A 7381-nucleotide genomic window follows, 5' to 3' on the forward strand; every position below is an offset into this window, starting at 1 on the left:
GGTGCAAGAGCACCATCTAAATGGGGATAAGATCGATAAAATCGGAAGCATTTGCCTTGGGAATTGGACCAATACATGGTCAACAGCTACGGGGGATAGGCATGACTTATAGCTATGAAAGCTAAGTTTACTGTTGATTGTACAGGCAGGGGGAGTTTAATAGAGGGTCGTGTTGTCTACATAAGGATAAAACATAGTTGTGGACACTTGGGCATACTAAACATATATGCCCCAACGGTTGAAAGACAATAATTCTGGTTGCAATTAGTGGCCAAGAAACTAGATACTGAGTTATGGATCATTGGAGGAGACTTTAATATGGTGGAGCATCTAGAAGATAGAAGAGGCAATGCAAATGGCACGGTACAGAGGACAGAGAAGGATGCATGGGATAAGTTTTGTTTAGCATATAATGTGATAGACTGTTGGAATGCACCTAACTTTCAAATGCAAAAAGAAAAATCTCTTCGATACTCTAGAGTAGGAAGAAGCGTGCATGGGAGGACGATGTCCAGGCTGGACAAATGGTATTTGGACCCTCGACTCATGGATAGGAAAGGCAGATACATTATTTGTCCGGGTACAATGTTCTCTGATCATGCCCCAATTTTGTTGCACATACAAGAAAACAATTGATGCAAGCCACATAATGTGAAGGTGTGCAAGGAATTGGTCATGGATACTAAATGGACCGATGATATACGGAAAATATGGTCTAATATCAAATGGAGGTACCTTGACCCTGCTCATAGGCTTGCTGGGAAACTTGAGGCATGTGCAGGGTTTTTTCAACAAAAAACGATTGAAATTAGAAAAGAGATCAGGGAGAAAATGCAGAGAATGCAATGGTCCCTCACTTCTATGCAACGACTAAGAGAAGTATACCCACATAATGTATGGATTGAGACTCAACTAGACAAGGAATTTTTGCTCTGTCAAAGAACTTAATGCGTCACTCAATATTCAAGCACATATTGAAGTTGAGTATCTCTTTTTTCGGGAATGTGTGTCCAAGAAGAAGCCCTTCATCGACAAAAACTTGATAGCTAACCTCTGAATACTATGACAAAAGGTCTTCCAATGAATCAATTCCAATCCCTTCACACACTAATGGGTGTGGAGTTGATTTTGACATAGCTATTGCAATGGTGTGCAACATACACATGAACCAAGTTGTCCACTTGTATTCATTTGTACTTTGGTTTTTTTCTTGAATATGCCCATTATGAAGGAGTGTTGAAATGTGAACTAGAGATAATGGCCATATACACTCTCATTGCACATGTTCAAACTTATAGTTTGGGATAGACTATTTATGTAAATAGTCCAAAGGTGGGAGACCAACCAAAATATGGACTTATATGAGATAAGGGTTGAGCCCATGGCATGGGTGAGGAGCGGGCATTGGCATGGAAAAGGATCTACGTCGAAGAATTGTGAAGCACAAATGGAAGAATCAAAATCCACAACAATCTTGCATAGATGTGATGAGAAAATATTAGAGAAGTGTAAAATCAACTCATTATTCTTATCTTGTTTCCATTTGAGGGTACACTTTATTTAGAAAAAGAGTTGGGGAGTTTAATGTTTGTTGTAATGCTAGTCAATATAAATTTTTATGTAGGTCATATTTAAAGGACCTAATTCAATGAGAAGATGACATTGTTAAGATATAACACTTCAAATAATCCTACTTGTGATGTATCGAAAGTCATTGAATGTGAACTAGACTACAACTTTATTTGGAGGACAAATTATGTTTTTCATCGTCAAATACTTCAATTTCAATATGAATTTGTTCTTGGTCTACAAACTTGCACATTTTCAATTTGAATTGTTGTAACTATATTAAACATAAACTTTTATACTTCTAAAAATTTGAAAACAACAAGTTGCAATTGAAAGATTCTATGTTTATATATTATTGCCTATAAACTTCGTATTTGGTAGGTACTTTAATGGTGTTGGTTCTCACTACATGAATAGATTTTAAAATATTTGAATTGAACAATCAAAGTTACAATTGTATACATTAATGACTATACCATATTTGAATGTTGAGCTAGTTCTAATGCATAATACATGCTACATCTCTAATATCTTTAGCTTGCATATGACAAGCATATTGCAACTCTTGCCTTCATGCTCACATGTTATGTAGCTCAATACTTATCCACCAATGATGACACAAATTTTAGTTTGTGGTATTTCCCCCCTTAAGGGGGCAATATATTCCTTGAACAAGCATTACATAGTAAAGTTCATGGTAAAATCCAAAGGGTTATCCAAATTGGTGTCTAGCACATTGTTTTTGCTAAAATACATTCCTTGAATACCAATATCAAAATTAATTTCAACATTTTTACATTCTTATACATGTCGACGACACTTTCTCTAACCTATACCAAAATATGATTGATGATCTTTTCTAGTGCTTAACAACATGCCCGCTATTAGTTTTAGTTTATGGTTTGATGTCATATGAATCTTGCACATCCCAACATGCAAAAGTTTGCAATATTTGCAAAAATAGGAAACTCAAGCACTTGTTTCTAGAATTTGGGATATTCTAGATCACATATAGTAATCATTATGCAATTTTCCATTTGTCCCAATGGTAAGCACTCTTAGAACCCACTTGCTACTGGAAATGGGTGAGTGTCCTTCTCTTTTGGACATCTTGTAGCCTATATACCTTGTCGAATAGATCCCCTATGGAAACACTTTACAAAACTCCAAGTGGTTAGCAAAATCAAGATTTATAAAGATCATATTGCTTACAAAAATCTCAATTGCCAATCTACACATTTTTATAAACATATTAAAATATTCATAGCATTAAAACATTTGAGCTCATTCCACCATCGACAATATCCACTCAACTCCTATTAATGCCAAATCTCAGGTTATGATGGAATTGGTCAGCCCAATAATTCTTTGGATTCTATGGAAATATCAATTTAGATAGGTCTTCTCCAACCAAACTGTGTATCCAGTAACGTTAATGCAAGAGATATGGAGTGAAGTTGTAGCTACTCTAATTAACTAATACGATGGCCTCATTGGCGGATCCGATGGAGCTGAAAGACAATGACTAGTCTTCATCCAACAATGGTAGTCATCTCCCTTTCTTGAGTCAGTGGGCATCCACATAAGATGGAATTATTGTGTCCCTATAGGGATTTGTATATAACAATCTCATCTGTAAAATTTTATATTGGAAAAAAAAAAACATTTGAGCTCATACTTATAGTATAGTTAAATGAAACTTGAAATGTAGCATAATCAAAAGATTGCATTCAAGTGACATTGAAATAGAAAAAATGTAAAACATTGAATATAACTAGGGATGACATTTAAAGTTATGAAATAATCAAGTAATTTCACTTCAAAGCATGTAATTAATTATACACAAGGTTCTTCTTTTCCTCCCTCTTTCCTGGCCATCACAATAGGTAATGCAAAGAATCCCTTAAGATTCAAATATTAGGCTTAGATGACTAACATTCCAAACTTACCAATCGTTGTTGCAACACTAAAAAGGATAATATATGTATCCTCTAATACAAAAAAACTAACTTTTCCAAATATATATACAAAATAATTATATGTTTCTTCAAAATTTTCTCTTATTAACATGTTTACCTTGCATGCGTGCATAGAAACAAACATCTTATTTGATAAAACTAAGCAATTTCATTCAAAATCATGCAAATAAGCAAGTTTGTAGTTTTTACTTACCTGATAAAAGGCATTTAAGTATCAGACAAGAAGTTAAAGCTTTGAAAGAAAACCAATTCACCATTGGTACTTGAAGGATGACTCTCTTCTCTTACCATCTTCATGCATGTTTGCACATGTGTTCAAGAAACTTATGTCTACTTACTAGACCAATGAACACATACTTCAAAAAAATCTAATTGGTGAAAATGAAATAGAAATAGTTATAATGAGTGAAGTTAATAAATGGTGTCAATATTGAAATTTATGGGGTGTTTGTGTGTGACATTGGCTCGGCTCGACCTGATCAAAGTTATAATGAAAGTCATACTCTTTGAGCTGGTTGAGCCGAGCCAATATCATACACTTTCAACATCCCTTCAACACACCCACTTCCTTGTATTCACAAACTCATAACATTACATTTATATAGACGATTGCACTCCCAAGCTAAAACACTTTATGAATTCCTTTATTTTTTATAATCCTTCTCCCTAGTTGCTCATGGCCCAATGCCTTGTTCCATTCACGAAGTTCCAAAAGAATCAAAACCTATATAGCCTTCCAACTCGTTAGGTATACTCAACTTACCTCATGTAATTATTCATTCTCCATTATAATATTTCTTACAATAATCTCATAGCATAAATGTTTGTCAATCCATGAGTCTCCAGTATTAATATAATTTTTAATTTACCTTAGGCCTATGTGTGCTAGAGTTGCCACTCTATTGTAGGTCATAGGACTAATAGGATTAATGTAGTTCTTTTGAATTAATATACATTTGGGTAGTTAGGCTTGTCAACTATAAAGACAACTTTATATATTTACTGGAATAAAAATTGAAACAATAGGACTCTCAACACACATTTTAATGTTACTGGCTTTTCTCAATCGACAAAATATTCGAACTTGAAGTTTTTGATGGTTCTTGTTTTCTGATGGTCCTTGTAACTTGCTCTGTTCAATCTTTTAGGACACTTTTATATTTTCATATCCTTTTTGCTACAATTTGAATGTTTTATTTTCTTTTTTACTTCCTTTCAAATTTAACAAGATTGTCTGACGACATTTCAAAGTAAAGGAAATTGCTTAGTACAATGCATGCAAATATGTATAGCTTAACACTCATTACGAGGAAACATGTTACACACATGTAAAACTTGTCTTACACATATTATAGAACTTCATTTACGTGTCCAACCTATGCTCAACACTGTATCCAAAATAGGACTTAACAACTTCAAATATCATGTGTACCTCACAACTAATTGTAGTGAACATATAATATTCCAATGGTCATGAAAGCATCACCACACTAAGTATTCTATAGATTGATTGAATGCTTTCCTCTCTTTCTTTAATCTCAGCTACATGCATCTTGCCTCATTTTGTTGTCTCGGTCATACACATCCCATCTTGTCATGAGCATTTTCTAATGCTTTAAGTGACAAAATTACAAAAATTTATTCAATTAATGTATATTGTTTGTAAGTCTCAGAAACTTTTTAATTCATATAGACTACCTTTCTTATGGATAACTGTTAATCACTTGCTCGAGTAGTATTTTGCCTTGATTTTTGGACAAATTGATAATATATTGATAAATTATATTAGTCTATGTGCATGTGTACTAGATAGATGTGATATTACATCAGGGATGCATAGCAATCCTTATCCCTTACTTTCAAGATAACCATTCACTTGTATAATGTAAAATTGTAAATCATGATGTGACCTCGAGAGTTTTCAGTCGTGACCCATTCACAATGAGATTACAATCTTGCATGATGTAGTTTATTGTAGGATATTTGTGCGCACATGTTTGAGGAAGGAAATTTGACCTATTGAGTAAAGAAAGTGCCAAAATATATTAACTATACAATGTTTACTAGGATATTACTCCAACTCATTATGATCAGATTCAAGCAATAACAATGGTTCAGTTATAAGGGCAAGTGTGTATGCATTAAAGAAAGAAAACATGGAATAAGTGATTCTAGTGTTTTGGCATAGTAGCTTGTGTAGAAATGAAATTTACAACTATAAGTCATTCTTACCATTGTTTGTGTCAAGATGGACGATCTGGAGTAACACAATTTCTATATTGAAAGAGTAAAAAGAAATATGCTACTACAAAATCATGAAGACATTACATGCTAATAAGCAGTGCGAAATCATTTCTTTATACATCTTATTAAACAGTAGTTTGAACCTCCACAAGTTAGGTTTTGAGGTGTGCTTATGCCGAACCTTCAAAAACATGTTTTAAAACTCAAGTATTAATGGTTGAAGTCTTGACTGATAGATTTGAATTTTGGTTCATTGTAAAAGTCATTGCGGTCTATGTTTTAGATAATGTGCACTAAGAACTTAAAATATGGTTTTAAATTTACTTTCGGCAAATTAGGTGTTGAAAAGAGTATTATTGCCTAAAAAATGAAATTGTTCGGAAGTAAATATATATATTTTTGAAATTTACTTCCTAAATAAAGAAAAAGCAACGTGCTAACATACTAAAAAAGGAAATAAATTTGTAGGTTGGTAGTTTAGATGAACATGTGTTGGGGATGAAAATAAGAATTGACAATGGTTCAATTTCGGCTTATTTGGTTTGGCCTTGTCCCAACCAAACCAATTAAGCCTTAACTGGTTTGAGATTTTTCAAACTTGAATCAAACCGATTCCTAAACTGAACAAGGCTTAACTGGTTGATGCTAAATAAGTTTATAACCGATTTGCCAAAACCATCTAAACCTTAGCTAGTTTAGGAATGTGTTTATGTTCGGCATGAGCCTCCCAAACTAAGCTTAAACTGGTTAAGGAGGCTCAAGCTTGAATTGAGCCGAGCCGCCAAACCATTTAAAACCGGTTTAGGGTTTAGGGTTTAGGGTTTATATTGCATGTGCATATGTATGTTTTATATTGCATGTGTTTGTATGAATGTGTTGTGTGTGTGTGTGTGTGTGTGTGTGTGTGTTTTATATATGTGCATATGTATGTATTGCATTGCATGTGTATATATGTATGTGTGTGAGAGTATATATTCTATACATGTGCATATGTATGTATTCTATTGCATGTGTGTATGTATGTATGTGTTTGTGTCTGTGTGTGTATTTCTTTTACATACCTGTAAATGTTTTATGAACAGTAGTTGTGGCAGCAGCTACAGAGGATAGAGGCGACCAATGGCGGCACAACGAGGCGAGGTAAGGCGGCACAACAAGGCGAGGTAAGGCGGCACAACAAGGTGAGCAGAGGCGGCAATGACAATACGAAGAGAACAAAGGAAATTGCAAGGAGAGTAGAGGCAACAAAAACGAGAAGAATAGAGGCAACACCAAAGAGGAGAACAAAGGCGGCAAAACCATGAGAGTAGAGGAGGCGGCATTAGGCGGCAAAATGAGGCGGCAAAACTCAAAATTAAAAAATGTGAATGTATCAATGTTATGTTGACTATGAATGTATGTATCTATGAGTGAATGAATATATGAAATTTGAATGCATGAATATATGTATACATGTATGAATATATGTATGCTTGCATGAATGTATGTATGTATATGTATATGTATATAATGTACATATGTAATGTATGTATGAATGAATATATATATTGTGGTGTGTATGTGCACAATATGTATACATACATATGTGT

At 33.9% G+C, this 7381-nt stretch overlaps 1 long non-coding RNA gene across 1 annotated transcript; it reads right to left on the bottom strand.

Annotated features, from left to right (window-relative positions):
- Positions 1 to 2328: 2328 nt before the first annotated feature.
- On the bottom strand, positions 2329 to 4458 carry LOC147857820 (uncharacterized). Its single transcript, XR_015530551.1, has 2 exons — positions 3742 to 4458; positions 2329 to 3202 (listed from the first exon to the last, which is right to left on the bottom strand). It is a non-coding gene; the product is annotated as an uncharacterized LOC147857820 (long non-coding RNA).
- Positions 4459 to 7381: the final 2923 nt, after the last annotated feature.

The sequence above is a fragment of the Azolla caroliniana genome, unplaced genomic scaffold (assembly GCF_043228905.1).
Source record: "Azolla caroliniana isolate FFs.n. ecotype wild unplaced genomic scaffold, voAzoCaro1.0.p SCAF_11, whole genome shotgun sequence".
NCBI classification, from domain to species: domain Eukaryota; kingdom Viridiplantae; phylum Streptophyta; class Polypodiopsida; order Salviniales; family Salviniaceae; genus Azolla; species Azolla caroliniana.